The following is an 18,189-nucleotide window of genomic DNA, read 5'->3' on the forward strand; positions in this document are numbered from 1 at the left end:
AATAAATAAATAAATAATCTAAAAAAAAAAAAGTTGCAATGGCAAACATCATTTAAAAAAAAAAATGGAAAGAGTAGAGAACATCTGTGTGCGGATGGAATTATTCCAATAGAGAGGAAAAATGGATGATGGGAAGATGAAACGACTAAGAAGGTAGGAAACAGGAGGCATGTCTGAAGCATGTCTGAGGCATGGAAGTCCTCGAAAAGGCAAGAGGGGATAGAATCCAGTACATACAAGAATCGACTTGAGAGTGCCTGGGTGGCTCAGTTGGTTAAGAGTCTGCCTTTGGCTCAGGTCAGGCTCCCAGGGTCCTGGGATTGAGTCCTATATCGGGTTCCCTGCTTAGAGGGGGGAGTCTGCTTCTCCCTCTGCCCCTTCCCACACTCATGTGCTCTCTCTCTCAAAAGTCAATAAAATCTTTAAAAAAAGAAATAATTTTCTAATAACTGTTAGAATCTAATTGATTCTGTTTCCACTTAGGTCATTTATTTTCTGATCCATCTTTAGTACTCTGGGAAGAACTTGATTATCTATACATACTGATATCTGGCCAGACTAAATGTCTAAATATCTGTGATAAAGAGTAATATTTAAACAGAATTCCTCAGATACAATAAATCTTAGGACTAAAATTTACTGTCCTAGGAACACCTGGGTTGCTCAGTTGGTTAAGCAGCTGCCTTCGGCTCAGGTCATGATCCCAGCGTCCTGGAATCGAGTCCCACATCGGGCTCCTTGCTCAGCGGGAGCCTGCTTTTCCATCTGCCTCTGCCTGCCACTCTGTCTGCCTGTGCTCACTCTGACAAATAAATAAATAAAATCTTTAAAAAAAAAATTTACTGTCCTATAAATTCAGGCATTATATTATTAAAAGGTCTACATCTTATTTTCCACAAGGCTTTTCCAAAATATGTACATGTGCACACCCATGATAATTTTTCAAACTATCCAAATAAATGAATAAAATAAAATATAAAGTAATTTAAAATCTTAAAGGAGAGAAATCACAAAAAATGTGGATTTTAGAAAATCTGACATTACATGAAAAACCTAATGTGTGCTAAAGCAATATCTACTGTCTTACTAAATAGATCAGATAAATAAAATTAACCAGATTAAAATTTAGGTCTTTAAAAAAAAGTTTAAAATGCCAGACTGATCTTCCTTTACAGGTTGTATCTGTGCATTTTCATCTGGGATATTATATGGGCTGTGATTTCAGTATACGCGTGTGTGTATGTTTTCATAAGGAACTAAATAAATCAACAGAGAATGCAAATATATTAATTTTTAACTTCCTTAGTGCATAGAATTCCAATAGATTTATTACTTAGTTGAATTATGCATTATGTTTACTGGGGTAAATGGAATTATACAATTATCTCACTGGACTCTTAATTGATTTGCCTAGGTCTCACAGAAAATTAGTATAGAGGAGAGTATTTTTTTTAAATTAACTTGTAACTTATCTGTCATACAAACATTATTACAGAAAACGTTATCTCTTTCCTAGTCTTGTTTTAAAACACCTAAAATAAGTACGTTCAGAGGTTTCAAATGAACAAAACTCTGTACATTTGATAGGAGAAATACCTTTGATACGGTCAGTTAGGGAAGAAGCTGTCCTTTAGTTTATATCAAAACCATGACCATCTCTGGGGTTTCAGACCACCATCAAGAACCTCAATGTCTCTTGATACTCCCATTTGAAAACTAATCTCCTGCCAAACTATATACCTTTCTTCTTTTTTTTTAAAGGCCAACAACATCTAGTAACTGATGAGTTCCATTTATCAACTAGTTCTACTAGCCAACTAGTTCTACTAATCAAAAATATAAAAACTGGAGATGTTTACTTAACTTTCTACTGACTTTTCTTCTTAAATATAATCAAGCACTATCTCTATTTCTGGCAATTACCATTTATCTACAGAGTTCAAATGACAGTGATGTCATTCCTATTATCACTGAAATATAGGTTTAACCATTTATCTTAAATCTCAGTCTGGGATAATTTTGAGAATGAAAGAGGATATCAAAATAATTACATAACTTTTTAAAATGTTTATCTCTCTACCCCCAAAATTATTTTATTATTATAATGCTGAAACTATATAATGATTTCTAGAAATAAAAATAGCATCTATCCATATTCATTAAAGAAATTTAACATTTACTTATATTGATTATGTGAATATTACAAAAATAGAATAATTATTCCTGGCACATACATTCTTCAATCAGTTTGATTAAAGATGCCATTGATGTTTTTCTTTTCTTCTTCTTTTTTTTTTTAAGATTTATTTATTTTAGAGAGAGAGTGATAGAGAGAGAGCACCAGCAGGGGGAAGGGCAGAGGGAGAAGCAGACTCCCTGCTGAGCAGGGAGCCCAGGACCCTGGGATCGACCCGAGCTGAAGGCAGACGCTTAACTGACTGAGCCACCCAGGGGCCCCATTGATGTTTTTCTTAGGAATGTATTTTTTTTTAGCATTTAAAAAAGAATATCTTAATTATTTTCAGTTTTCATGTAATTACCCTTAATGTTCTTCAGCGTTGTATTTTATGGTTACTAAATTTGAAATTGTTGACAATTTTGATTACTATTTCTCTGTAGATCATCCTCTTTTTAATTAATCTCTTTATAGATGCTAAGATTCCTGGAATTACTTAAGCAATTTTTGCTAAATGGAAGATACTGTCAATTCTTTCTTTTATTTTTGCAATTCAAATGTGCAGCTATTTAACCTAAATATTTGGACAGGTTTTATCTTTTTGTCTCCATTCAGAAAGCCTCTCTTTGATGTATATTTTATAAGAAAAAACTTGTCAGAAATAACTTACCAGACAGGTTATCTCTTTATTATTTTTTTGTTATTTCACTTTATTTAAAATTATAGCACTTTCACTCAACTTTGGTAGAAATTATACATTTATCCATGCAGACCTTTATCAAATGATTCATCCCACAAATTGACATCTTCCAAAGTGCAGGTATAGAATTCAAACCATAAATCTTGTATCCTGTTTGAGCTCTCATCATTAATTTATTCAGTCTTTTGCTTGTTTTTGTACAAATACATTGTAAGCCTTCCTGATTTTATTTTATTTTTTAAAGATTTTATTTATTTATTTGACAGACAGAGATCACAAGTAGGCAGAGGGGCAGGCAGAGAGAGAGGAGGAAGCAGGCTCCCTGCTGAGCAGAGAGTCCAATTCCGGTTAGATCCCAGGACCCTGGGATCATGACCTGAGCCAAAGGCAGAGGCTTTAACCCACTGAGCGACCCAGGTGCCCCTAGCCTTCCTGATTTTAACACTACTCTCAATAATTTTATTTTTCTAAAACCTTGAAAAGGTATCTTTTTTATCGTTCCATTTGCATTCAATATTTTCAACTTTAATTTTCAACAAAATACAAGCAAAATTTAGAGGATTTTGTTGTTGTTGTTGTTGTTGTTGTTTACTTGTTTGTAAAGAATTTCAATTCCACTGCAGGACTTTTAGGTTGTTGTACAAATTTTGTCTTCCCAAGTCACAAATATTTCTTAAAATCCTACGGAGAAGTGGCATGTGAAAACATGTACTTCAAGGTGAAGGCATGTTTACATCTATTTCACATCAGCTTTATCCCCCAGTTTGTACTTAACTCTGTGAACAAACATTAAAAGGTGTAAGTTTTGACCTCTGTATCCTCTACTTTGGCTATAGAGCATTGCATTTTTAGGGGTTCACTTAATTATGTGTGATCACAGCCAATAACAGATCTCGTTTCGAGCTCATTGCTTCTAAACAGGTTTGCAGATTGAATGACTGGCCCAAATCTTTGCATCCTTTTTTGTATGCACAGCCTTGTCATTCTGAGCAGAATCGTCTTCCCCTGGACTGACTTAGGCCAGTGGCATGTGCTTGTTCTGAGCCTCAGCTTGGCTTTAGGATGCTTACAGTTTTTCTGCTTGTGGTCCAGAGACTTTTCCATTAGCATGAGAAAAACAGGTCCTTGTCTAGCCCACTGGGCCCATGAGAAAGAGGAGAGACACGTGGAATAGAGTGTCCACTGCATGGAACCCAGATTAGCTGACCCTGAGCTGCCACGGTCTGAAGCAAAGCAGACCTATACATATAAATCTAGTCACTACCCAGGTCCCCACTCCTTTCATCCCAGCCTAAGCCACCATCGCTTCACTCTGGATCACTGCACTCATCTCTCAGCTGGTCTTCCTGCTGTCTGCAAATCACACATCCCTACAGATCAATCCTTCGTTTTCCGCCACTACATTTTGGGATAATTTACTAGGCAGCATTAACGTACCAATGGCCAACTGATACAATAGGTTTCTTAAATTAGCCAGAACATTGGTTTTTTTCACAGTGCTGACTCCACCCAAGTTTGTATTTACATAATCACTGTAAAAATAACTATCTGTATCCTCTATGTTGAACTTTTTACCTGAATTTACAACTTTTATGTAATTTGCAAATGTCAGATGTTTCCCTTTCTCTGAAATTTTCACTTTGACTCCATAAATAGAAGGGTAAAAATTCTGAAGCATTTTTGGAATTAACCTACATGAATTCTTAGCATTGCTATTGCTTTACTTTTCATATGTTCCCAAGAAAAATTGGGATTGAAAGGTAAATTAAATCAGAAGAACACTCAGTTGATCTAAATGAAAACTCATGCTTCTTGATATAAAATGTATGAGGTATGGGTACTAGTTTGTTATCTTTAGAAACACTCTTCCTAAAATAAGTATTAACTTTTGAAGCATATGTTGATATTTCTTTGAGGACTTGTGTTTTCTGGCTCTGTAGTGACTACAAGCTTTACTGTGGTGAAGGGTTTCCACTGATAAGTTTTGTGTGTGTGTTTGTGTGTGTGTGTGTGTGTGTGTGTGTGTGTGTATGTGTGAGAAGTAGAGATTTAGTACTAGTTTTCCTTAAACATATTTTTCATATTTTGAGCTCATTGCTGCGAAGAGTCTACTGCAAAATTAATAAAAGCTTTACCAACAATAAAATAAACATTTGTAATTCACAGTATTCAATAAATGATGAAACCACTGTAGCAAGAGATTTTAAAATACTCTCTTTAAAAACATAGGCAGTGATCTCCTGGTCATTGTCCTTAGTGACATATTTATGGATATGTCTCCTCAGGCAAGAGAAACAAAAGCAAAACTAACTCCTGGTACTGCTCCAAGATAAAAGGCTTTTGCACAGCAAAGGAAACCATCAACAAAATGAAATGGCAACCTAGTGAATGGAAGAAGATATTTGCAAATGGTATCTCTTGTAAGGGATTAATGAGTATATAAAGAAGTCATACAGCACAACAACAGTGAAAAGACAAAAAAAAAAAAAAATCTGATTTAAAAATGGGCAGAGGACATGAAGAGACATTTTTCCAAAGCAGACATTCAGGTGGCCAACAGAACAAAAAAAGATGCTCAACATCACTAATCATCAGGGAAATGCAAATCTAAACCATAATGAGAAATCCCCTTATACCTGTTGGAATGGCTAGAATCAAAAAGGCAAAAAATAAAAGTGTTGGTGAGGATGTGGAAAAAAGGGAACCCTCATGCACTGTTGGTGGGAATGCAAATTGGTGCGATCACCGTGGAAGAGTCTGGAGGTTTCTCAAAAATTTTTAAAAATTAAAAAAAATTTTAAAAAATATCCAATAATTCCACTACTGGGTATTTACCCGAAGAAAATAAAAACACTAACTTGAAAAGATACATGAACTTCTGTGTTTATTTGAGCATTATTTATAATAGCCAAGACATGGCAACAACCCAAGTGTCCACTGATATAAGAATGGATAAAGAAGATATGGTACATATATACAATAGAATATTACTCAGCCATTAAACGGAATGAGATCTTGCCATTTGCAACAACATGGATGGACCTAGAGGGTGTTCTGCTAAATGAAATAAGTCATACAGAGAAAGACAAATACCATATGATTTCACTTACATGTGGAATTTAAACAAAACAAAACAAACACAAATAACAACAAAAACCCAGACTCTCAAACACAGAGAACTGGTGGTTGCTGGGAGTGGAGGGGTTGAGGGGGAAACAGGCGTGGATGACATAGGTGAAGGTAATTAAGAGATCTAAACTTATAGTTATAAAATAAGTAAGTCATGGAGATGAAAGGTACAGCATAGAGAGTATAGTCAATAATATCATAATCACATTGCAGGATGACTGATGGAGATTACCCATCATGGCGAGCATTGGAAAATGTGTAAAATTGTCGAATTCATGGGTTGTAATTATGAAACTAATATACATTGCCTGTTAATTATACTTCAATTTAAAAATGAAAAAAAAATAAGCACTGTCTTTATACTATAGAAGTATTATGTATATCTACCCTTAAATTTTCCACATTTCCTGTTGACCCTGCAGACTGTTGACTGGTAGCTCCTGGGTCCTCCAAGCATCTGGCAGAAGCTGTAGCTTCTCCCACCACCATCTGAAACTGCCAAGAGTGAACTATCCCTGGCCACTCAGGTCCAACTGTCCTTGGTGTTATCAGAGAGCATCCCCCTGCAGTCTTTGAAAGGGAGGTGTTAGTTACATTGAATTTGAAAAGGCACAGGAAAAGGTAGGCAGTTATTAAAGGTTGTTTTAAAGGTATAACCACATTCTTTACAGTGCAAATACAAAGAGGAGATCTAACAAATTCTTCCTGATGATTAGTGATTAATATAAATATTAATACTAATATATTCAATAGAAACAAAAATCCTGGACAAATGCTAAGTAGGTGTAAATGTGGCCTGTTTCAGCTAACGTGGGACACACAGACACACAAGCCCTAGGCTCTTTTTTTTTTTTTTTTTCCAGTAGTAGGCTCTTAATTGAATTGGCCTCCCTCAGCCTATTCTTCCTTCCATTCTAAGACTTTCTCCAAAAGAAAGGAAAAACAAAAACAAAACAAAAAGAATCAAAAGGGTAAATTGTAATAAAATGCCCCTTGTACTGATCAGATGAAGATTTGCCTTGAACCCAGAAAAACCATGTATCTATTCTGTGGGTTTAGTATATTCTTATGGTAAAAAGCTATGTATCAGTTTTTCAGGCTTGCTGGCACTAGCCATTATAATCATCCATCTAATGTCTTTGGCTCACAATAACTATCTGATTATAATAATGCTTCCCACACATATTTGCCCCAGGAAAAGAATGTGCTGATCAGCAAACATGAGTATCCTTTCTTCTCGATAATGTAAGTCTTACTCTGAAATAACAAATTGCCTTCCTGGTTTTATAAACAGTCTAACAAAAACACTTTGAATGTATCTTCTTTTTGGATATTGCCCTATATCTTTTTCTGTTACAGTCTATTCTAGGAAGACTAACTAGTTTTTGTCTCTGATTCAACCTTGATTCATTCATTCAACAAACCTTTGTAACACATGAAGGAAGAAGGCTTCTAGCTCTACATTTAGTGAACTGTCAAAATAGGCCCAAGTTCTGTGTACTTTCCATTGTCTTACAACTTTTTTAGATTTGGAATTCTTTTCAAGTCATGCAATGAGAGTGAACAGACTATTCAATTACTTGAATACTTAAGAAATTTTACATTTAGTTCTATGACAAATTGAATGTTATTGAAATCATAATTTCATTTTATTTGTTTACTTATTTATTTACTTTTAAAGATTTTATTTATTTTGACACAGCCAGACACAGTGAGAGAGGGAACACAAGGAGTGGGAGTGGGAGAGGGAGAAGCAGGCTTCCTGCCCAGCAGAGAGCCAGATGCAGGGCTCAGTTGGGCCCTGGGATCATGACCTGAGCCTAAGGCAGCCACTTAAGGACTGAGCCCCTCAGGGGCCCCTGAAATTATTATTTTAAATGATGAAGAAATGAACCAGAAAAATTGATCACTAATAATCACTTGATATATTTTTCTATTTTCTTTTAAATTTTCCAACCTAGAGTACTGTGTACATAAAATTTCATTTCTACCCAATTCTGAACCATGGCTCTTTGTTTAAACTGACTCATTCAATCACTCAATTGTAATACACTGATGCTGAAGAAAATCCAAGATATAAAAAGTAAAGTTGAATATGATTTGAGCTATATTTCCTTGTAATTTACTTTCTTTCCACACCACCTGGGACGTTTAAACCTTCTAGTGCACTAGGTTTTTAATCCCTTCAGCATTTCTGCTCAAACTCAGTATGCATGTAAATCACCTGAGTATCTTGTTAAACTAAAATTATGATTTAGCAAGTCTGGGATGGAGTCTGAGATTGTTCAAGCTTCCAGGAGATATGGATACTGCTGATCTAATGGCCACATTTGAGTAGCAAGATCCCGAAGACAGACCAAGCTATTAATAACTTGGCAAGTGTTATAATGAGAATTCTTACAAATAAGAATATGTGCAAGTTGTGATAAATAATCTTTGTAATAGAAAACGATTTGTCTTTAGGGCCTGAAGCAGTGGGCCCAACATTGCCCTGAGATGCAAAATCATTGAAATGAGCCTGCTGTCCTACACACTGAGCATTAACCCAAATTACAACAAACCAGTAAGTTAGTCATTCTAAGTTAATATCAGGTATTTAGGTAAGGGCAATTGTGTTAATTACCATAAGTGATAAATGTATAGTTTATCTGAGTTTCTTAGCTGCAAACACAAAACTCAGTTTGCATACCTTGCTTGTGGAAATTATTTTAAATGCAGAAAACAGTCAAGAATTTGAGAGCAACAGCATTATTCATGTCCTACGTGTTTATTCTTGTCCCATTACAAAGTGTTTAACATATTTCTATGAAGGTTTTTATTTTTCCCTGCAGTATAACTATTACATACTGAAAAGAAAATTTCTATTGCGTAACATAATTTTAAAAAATTATCTGTATCTGGGGCTCCTGGGTGATTCAGTGGGTTAAAGCCTCTGCCTTCGGCTCAGGTCATGGTCCCAGGGTCCTGGGATCGAGCCCTGCATCGGGCTCTCTGCTCCGCAGGGAGCCTGCTTCCTCCCCTCTCTCTCTCTGCCTGCCTCTCTGCCTACTTGTGATCTCTCTCTCTCTGTCAAATAAATAAATAAAATCTTAAAAAAAAAAATTATCTGTATCTGGGGCGCCTGGGTGGCTCACTCAGGTAAGCATCTGCCTTCGGCTCAGGTCATGATACAGGTCCTGGGATCCAGTCCCACATTGGGTTCCCTGCTCAGCAGGGAGCCTGCTTCTCTCTCTCTCTCTCTCCCTCTGCCTCTCTCTGCTTGTACTCTTTTGTGTGCTCATTCTCTCTCTCAACTGAATAAATAAAATCTTTTTTAAAAAATCTATGTCCTCTTTTTAAAAGAAAATAACAAATCTAGTATAAAAGTACAAAATATAAAATATCATGAATGTAATGTTTTATCATCGATTGTTGATTGAAGTGTTCAGGTTTTTTCAGACCACGTACTTCTTCTTGTACCTCTCAGTGCACCTTGAAATGCCTGATATCGCCCTGTTGTACTGAGAAAGGGGGCATTTTAAAAACTCAGTTAATCTATTTTTATGGTAATCAGAACCCTCAATTTCAATCTGATTTTTTTAGTCAAAGCGGTCTCATTTACATGAGTACAATAAACGTTTTGAAGTGTGGCTAGGATCATTTCCATAATTCTATATTTCTTATCTTGCTTTAGTCTTCTTGAACCTGACATTTTGCTCTAATTTGCAAAACTGAACTCCATTCAGAAATAAAAATCCTTGGTAAGAAAAGCGAAAATCAAGAAGAAAAGCACCATATTTAATGCAGCTTTTCTCCTTCATCATTAACCCAATGGGCAGGAAGAAAAGCTCACAAAATAGTTCACCATAAGGGCAGGATTGATTAATTTGCTAGAAATAGACATCATTTTCATCCAAGTGTAGATTGGCTCCCACCAAGTACTGTGTGATTTCACTTGGAAGTGGAACCAGCTACAAGTAGCTACATGCCTGAGCTGAATGCAGAAATTGTACCTGTGCCATCACTCTCCCATTTTGTCTAGGACGCTCTAACCAACATAAAAAGAAAAAGGTTGCAAATACTAACTGCAATACTAAAATACTCTAAAAAATGTTTCTTTAAAAAAAATTTAAAAATAAATGTTTCTTTGCATCTGTGTGCTTCACAACAACCTCTACACACTTTTTCCAAACAAGAGTCCTATTCTGTGTGTGTCTTGGCATTCTAGCAAGCATTTATGTCATGTTCAATTATGAATGTGTTCATTTAATTGAGAGGATTGAATAAATCATATGCTCAGTTGATGAAAGCACTTCCTTTTTTAAAGAAACAGATTGACATAAAATACTTCAGTAAGTCATTTATCTATATTTCACTGACTTTGAAATTTGTGTCAGGAACTTCTATGTATCTATGGGAGCTACATCCTTATTTATGTGTTTTCCCCACGATAAGGCAGTCTTACCAGATGAAGTCAAATACTATTTCCACACAGCTTTTTCTTATACCCCAAAAAGCACACACTTAGGCAAGTAAACTAACAAGTGTGCCTCCTTGAGCCACATCCTGTGCACGACTTAGAGCAAGCACTTTCTAGTCTGTAAATCGAAGCTGGGTCCTCAGAGCCCACAGAGATAAAACGGCAGAACCTACCAGTCTCACGGCATCTGAAACCACAGTCTGTACCAGTCACTGGCCATTTTGTAAATGAATTGAAAATAAAAGATTGATGGGTTGTGTAAAACCCATCATTTCTGTTAATGGTCTTCTAAGCAGCTGTGTGTGTAGGACACTGGATGTCACTCAGTGTCTCTCTCCGCCGCCCCCCCCCCGCCGCACCCCTCCTTAGTCCTTTTCTCCTATTTTGACTTTGAAGTAAAATAATAAGTGTGCTTATTAAATTTAGTTTCTTTCTTTTTTTTATATATTTATTTGACAGATAGAGATCACAAGTAGGCAGAGAGGCAGGCAGAGAGAGGGGGGAGGAAGCAGGCTCCCCCCTAGCAGAGAGCCCGATGCAGGGCTTGATCCCAGGACCCCGGGACCATAACCTGAGCCGAAGGCAGAGGCTTTAACCCACTGAGCCACATAGGCGCCCCTAGTTTCTTTCTATAAAGACTCAGCACATAATTTTGCTTTCTAACTTCAACTTAATTCCCTGAAAACATCCACGTATGCCTATCAGTGTTCTTTCTAGTTTCCTGGGCCCGAGTTTATGTCCAAAATGAATGCTAATATATATTATTGTCTGGATACTACGGTCCCATCCTGCTCAGGAAAGTATCTTCACTGTTCCTCTCTCTCTCTCTTTCTGCTGCCTTTCCCGTGCCTCCCTCTCTCCCTCCCTCCCTTCTCTGTCTCATCTCTGTCTGTCCCTCTGTCCTGTATTTTCAATTTCTTCAGTTCTACCTGCTCTTTCTTTTCAACTCTTTCCTTTCAGAACATAACAGTCTCTTGTTCTAAAACTAATATCCTATAACTGACTTCGCTTTCCTTCCTTTCAAAACCAAACTTCTTGATAAAGTGAAGCACTCCCCAGTCCATTTCCTCACCTCTAATTCAGTCAAGGGCCTATTGAAATTTGGCCTCTGTTCACAGAAATCCTCAAGGCACCAAAGATGGCAGCAACTCCCTCTCACTAAACAGTTTCCAGGCAGGATTTTACTCAGAGTTTGTGGCATTTAATCAAGTTGACTCTTCCCTTCCTATATGCATTCCTTCCTTGGCTTATCTTACTTGTTTCTCCATTTCCTTCCTTCTCTCACTGATTTTGAACCAGAAATATTTAAGTAAAACTATGTGCAATGTTGAACAAATTCTCACATGTAAAAGGAAAACAAATACCAATCTGACTGTACAGAAAAAAGGCTTCAAATTGCCCAGACCCTAAAATTATGTATGAAAAGCAGTCATTATCTATACTTTAAATTAGCTAAATACATAAAACTATAATTTTGTCTTCATTTGTCAACATAGGAAAAACTACTTTGTTCTGCGCCCATATCATTGGGTGCTTGAATTGACCTGATCCCAAGAAACCACCCAGCAGGAAGGCACAACATTAACTCTCTCCAAATCGTATGACTATAGAGAACCAGAGTCAACAGTCTCCACTGTGTGAGTTTTCTGTTTCTTAAGAAGAAAGATTAAAAGGTACTCATCTGAAACCGGTTTTGAAAAGGAACTTAATCTTTCCATTTCTGCTAAATTCTATGTTCATTTTCATGGGCAAAGATGTGTTCATTTTTTGGGCTGCTGTAACAAAGTGCCCCAAACTGGGCAACTTAAAACAATAGAAATTTATTCTCTCACAATACTGTAAGCCAGAAGTTTAATGTCAAGGATTTAGCAGGGCTGTGTTCCTTCTGAAGACTCTAGGGAAGAATCCTTCCTTTTCTTATCTAGTTCCTGGAGGTTGCCAGCAATCCTTGGGGGGTCCCTGGCTTGTACACCTGTCACTGTCATCTCTGTCTCTGTCTTCACGTCCCTTCTCCCTTGTGTGTCTCTGTGTCCGAATGTCCCTTTTCAAAGGACACCAGAGATACTGGATTTAGGGCCCATCTTAATTCAGTATGACCTCACCTTAAGTTGATTATATCTGCAAAGACTCTATCTCCAAATAAGGCCACTTTCACAGGTTGTGAAAGGTGACATATTCTGGGGGAATATTTTCTGCCCAGTATAAACGGAAAACCCAAAATTTATATTTTGGAAAATAAAAAGGGAAAAGGAATTTATTAGTGCTTTTAAATGATCACATATTGGGGCGCCTGGGTGGCTCAGTGGGTTAAGCCGCTGCCTTCCGCTCAGGTCATGATCTCAGGGTCCTGGGATTGAGTCCCGCATCGGGCTCTCTGCGTAGCAGGGAACCTGCTTCCCTCTCTGTCTCTCTGCCTGCTTCTCTGCCTACTTGTGATCTCTCTCTGTCGAATAAATAAATAAAATCTTTAAAAAAAAAATAGATGATCACATATTATGTTACTTTTCTTCCTCTGCAAACCTTACTAAAACAATAGTAAAGGAATAAAGCAATCAAAAAGAGATGCCATAAAAACACCCCCCAAATCCACAGGAAGCAGAGATAATACAGGCTCTGTTCTTTTTAAATGTGATAATAATATTCTCCAATAGATAAATGATGAGGATAAAGAAAAGAAAAGATAAAAGAAAAGGAAAAATCAGAGAACAAAACTATGCTAGAAATAACATTATAAAGGTGTTGAAAGATAAATCCCAGGACCCAAAGTAAAAACCAAACAAAACAACAAAGAATTAAAGAGTTAGAAATACAGAAAAGAAAATTAGTATAAAAGTCCATGGGGGTTTATAATCCACTTAATAAGAATTATAGTCAGGGAAAACAGAAGAGAATGAAATATCAAGAAAACAATTTTTTTTAGACATGAGGGACGTAGATCCCCAAACTGAAAGTGTCCACGACAAGTAGCCAATAGAAAATATGAAAGAAGACCCCATGAAACACATGAAATGTGAAATTTCAAAATAACAGCTATAAAGTAGAAAACAAAGTTTCCAGAGGAAAAATCACAAAGATCCCCTACAAGAGATAGCCAATCAGAATTGGATTAACCTTCTCAGAACAAGAGATAACCAATTAGAATTGGATTAGCCTTCTCAGAACAAGAGATAGCCAATCAGAATTGGATTAGCCTTCTCAGAACAATAGTGAAAGACAGAAGGCTTTGGAGAAGCATCTTAAAAATTCTTAACGTAAATGACATTTGGTGAACAACTCCACACTCCATCAAGCGAATGATCAAGAATGAGAGTGAGACAGAGACATTGTTAGGAATCCCAGGACTCAAACATAGGTATGTACCTTCCGAGCACTCGCTTAAGGGAAACTCTGGGAAGATATGCTGGAACAAACGGGGCAAATTAGGAAAGAGACAGGTGTAGGATAGAGCAAGCAGCGAATCAAAACAAAAAATGGCCGAATTTTTGAGGATGACCATGAAGGAGAGTGCGAGGACAATAGGATGCCCAGGGAGCCTCAGGGCAACAAGTCCACACTGGAGGAGGAGAAGGACACTTACAGCGAGCTGTTCTTGATATATTACTGGTTTAAAGGAAGAGTCCAAGTGGCATAAATTATTATGGAATAGAGGAACATTCAGATGAATTGCAAATGGAAACAAAACTACTTTCCACAGTGGGCGGGAAATCAATGAAATCACTACACTGGGAGACAGAATTTACGTCTCACTCAGTTACCTACAACTTACAAAGAGTTGAAAAAGAAAAGTAAAAGGGCTAGAATATGATAACCCAAGGGGTATATTATAGAAGATGCATGGTTTTCCATGGAAACACAGGAAAAGATTTTTCTGCATGTTAAATGATGAATACGTTAACTTTGTGAAGTAGGTGTTCTATGTAGAGGAAGAAGCTCAAGGTTACAAACTGGTTATGTAGTTTATATTTCCATAGTCAGCAAAGGCATAATTAGGACTGTAAATTGTACATGCCTACGTATGTGTGTGTATGTGTGCTTTCATGATTCCCCCTTGATAGTCCCAGTCATGATTTTCTTTTTTTAAATTTCAAAAGATGATGATAAGTTCCTATGGGTTATGTTTTTCAAAGTTGGATTGATAACTTATTGCCTAGGACCCACTCAAAGTAAAATAATTTTGCTTTTCAGGGTTTTTACCTATGGTGGATACTGCCGTAATTTTTTCTAGTTGCTACTCAAAAGGGGAGGCAATTTCAGGACAGCCAGGGAAGGAGCTTGAACATCTGTCAGTCCGTCAAGGCCAGGAGAGGACACAAAGATCTCACCTCCTTCCCCAAAGAATTGCAGACCTCTTTGTATGTGTGTGGGTTTCCTCATGTATAATTACCGTGTTTTCCCTTTCTTCCCCCATCTGTGTAAATTCAAATCTCTTCCACTGTGGTTTTTCCTCACTAGTCTGATGCTGACATCCTACGTCTGGCCTGAATCTGGCTGTACTTTGCTTTGGGTACAGACTTGCTGTAACTAGTTTATACAAAGGAGACAAGGGCCAGAGGGACAGTGCTGGTCCCCCTCACCCTTGCCCAATTTAGTTCTGGTGGAGGTATTTATAATTATCAGGCAATCTTTACAATAGCCAGTAGGGTCCAGTGGCATCCCTGCCAACCTATACCTTTCCCTCGGAAGCCACAGAAGCTCCTCCATGTTACAGTGTGTTGGAGGGGCTGTTGGGACAACCAGGTATTTGTAGGAAGACATACTCAAACTATGACAACCATCAAGAAAAAAAAAGAAAGGGGGAGAGAGTATGTTTATTTATTTATTTATTTTTAATGTTATGTATTTATTTGAGAGAGAGAGTGTACAAGCAGGGTGAGCCATAGGCAGAGGGAGAGGGAGAAGCAGACTCCTGCTGAGCAGGGAGCCCAGTGTGGGCCTCGATCCCAGCACCCTGGGATCATGACCTGAGCCAAAGGCAGACGCTTAACTGACTGAACCATGCAGGTACCCCGAGAGTATGTTTTTAAAAGGATGTTAAAGATCCTTTGAAAGAAAAGGAAGCAAGGAGTGCCTGGGTGGCTCAGTCAGTTAATCATCTGACTGTTGATTTTGGCTCAAGTCATGATCTCAGGGTGTTGAGATCGAGCCCCTGGCAGGCTCTGCACTCAGGACAGAAGTTGGGTTGAGATTCCCTCTCTCCCTCTTCCCCTCCCACCACTTGTGTGTGTCTGCTCTTTGTAAAAGAATAAAATCTAAAGAAAGAAAGGAAAGAAAGCAAAGGAAAGGGAAGGAAGGAAGGAAGAGAGAAGCAAAGGTATATATGGTCAATCTTGTCCTCCAGTTTTCCTATTTAGTCCTTCCAGAGAGTTACTTTGTACCTATTACATGCTAACTTCATAACTGTATGAGGTGACTCAGAGGTTATCAGCATCTTGGGAAATTAGTTCCTATAAATCATCAGAATAAATAAAGTAGAAGCTTTAATGGGCGCTTTCTAAGAATTTGCCAATATTACACTGTTTGTCTGTAATATATAGTCATGGTAAAGAGAGTTGGGTAATTTCAGGATATAAAGTCCTCAAACTCCTACATTTAACCATTTACTTCTGTTCATCAAGGAAACTTCCTGGGTAGCAGGAAAATACAATAACGGAATCGACACACTGCTTCTTTTTATAGACTCAAGAAATCAATATCCTTACACTGTGACAATATTAACCTCAAATATTTAAAAATTATATTAGTTGACTAATAATGAGATGGTAGCTTTAAATAGACAACATCTTTTTCAGAAAATCTTCTAGTCACCTGCGGAGATACTCAATAGGTATCTTCGATTAGGGTGTTAGTAGGTGCTGTAGGCAGCTTCAAACGTGACCGCCGTGAGCTACACCTGCTGATATTTTGCACCATTGTGCCATCTCCTCCCCCCGAGGGTGGGCTGGGGTTTATGACACACTTTTAATGATAAAAATATGGAAGAAATAACGGTACGGCACTACTGAGACGGGGTTTTACAAAGACGTGACTTTTTTCTTGTCTCCTCACTCTCTCTCATGGTGCTCCTTCTCGGGAATCAAGCTACCAGATTGTGAGCGAAACTATGGAGAGGTCTATTGGGTGAGAAAACAAAGTCTGGTCAACAGCCAGAGAGAAACTGCCACAAACAACATGTAAATGAACTTGGACCTGGACTCTACGGCCCTGGTTGATTCCTGAGAGCCCTGTAGCCCTGTTAACAAGCTTAGCTATGACTCCTAAGATAGAACCTAAGCCAGAGTCACCTAGCTGAGCCACTTCTGGACTCGCGACCCAGAAACAGACATAATCACCAATTTTTGTTATTTTTTTAACTGCCAAATTTTGGGATTACATGTCACGCAGTAACAGATAACTGAGTACCTTGTGCTATGACACTATTACCTTGACTGTTTAAAAAATGCATCAGATGGCCGCTTATTAGACATCAAAGATAGTATCTTATTAGTCAACGTTAGCTGCTATAATTACCTATTAGGTCTGGAAAATCCTTAATCTATTTAAAGGAATACCTGATAAATATCTTGGACTTTAGATCTATTCAGAAAGCATAACAACTTATCTATTTACAACTTTGCATCAAACTTCCATAAGTATTAAAATACTATGGCATATGCCAGAGCAAAAGGGCATCAACTCTACCTGATACTAAGAAATTGTATAAAGACTTTATTTAGGCTCATATTTGGGGAACAAATAGATTCAGGCCTTAAAATGCCATATTTATAAGCAAAGGGTCTTCTTAATTTGAGTATCAATGTTGATATCTTTGAAGAGAATTTCACCCTCTTTATTTCTGAGGTGGGCCCATTTATGTTCAATTTTGAGTCACTTCCAATTGAAGAATTAAGGAGAGTTGCTTTAAAGATTTTTTTTTAAATCACATGTCATCCCATTTCTAACTTTCTGTAAGTCATCATGTAGGCAAAGAAAGTATTTGGGGAAGAAAAAAAAAGTATTTTGGAACTAAGTGATATGCCATAGCTTAAGAATGCTTATCTTATTACATATATTCAAATCACTTAGGTTTCTAGTTCATAAATACTTTATTGATCAGTGATGGTTCAGCTGTAACAGCCAAGGATTTATATTGATAATGGTAAATATTTTGATTTATCATTTCTTTCAAATATTATATTACTTTACTTTAGAGTAAGTTTAATGAATGCCAGGCAAAGAAACATACTCGTTTAGAACTATAAATGCCAACAGCCCAATTCAGTATGTGACTTAAAAAAATAAAGGAATTTAGAGATATATTCTATTCTTTGAGTTTTTCACATAAAACAGTGGCATCTAGTGGTCTATAAAGATCCTCCTCCTGTTTCTAACTTGTCTTTGCTATTAGTTTGAATCAGGTGTTATTTGCCTATTGTTGGTTCAGTTGTTAGTGACATTTACTAGGATCTCTTGCTGTAGAGATTCAGACTTTTATAATATTAAATTGAACTTTTTTAGTAGTTGTGCCTGTAACCTAATGTCCACAGTGCTGTTCTTTCTAAAAAAAAGTTACTCTACTAGAGATCTTTATATGTAGGTGGTGCTAATATTCATTAACTGCTACAAAAATAAATTACTTTTAAGACATCAAATGAAAGAGTACCTTAAAACAAAGGGCTATAAAAAGAGATTCACCTTTGGAGGCAATAAAATTCACCTTTTTATCTCAAAAGCAGAAATGAGTAATGC

This window comes from Lontra canadensis, unplaced genomic scaffold, assembly GCF_010015895.1.
Source record: "Lontra canadensis isolate GAN:19392208 unplaced genomic scaffold, GSC_riverotter_1.0 scaffold48, whole genome shotgun sequence".
NCBI lineage: Eukaryota > Metazoa > Chordata > Mammalia > Carnivora > Mustelidae > Lontra > Lontra canadensis.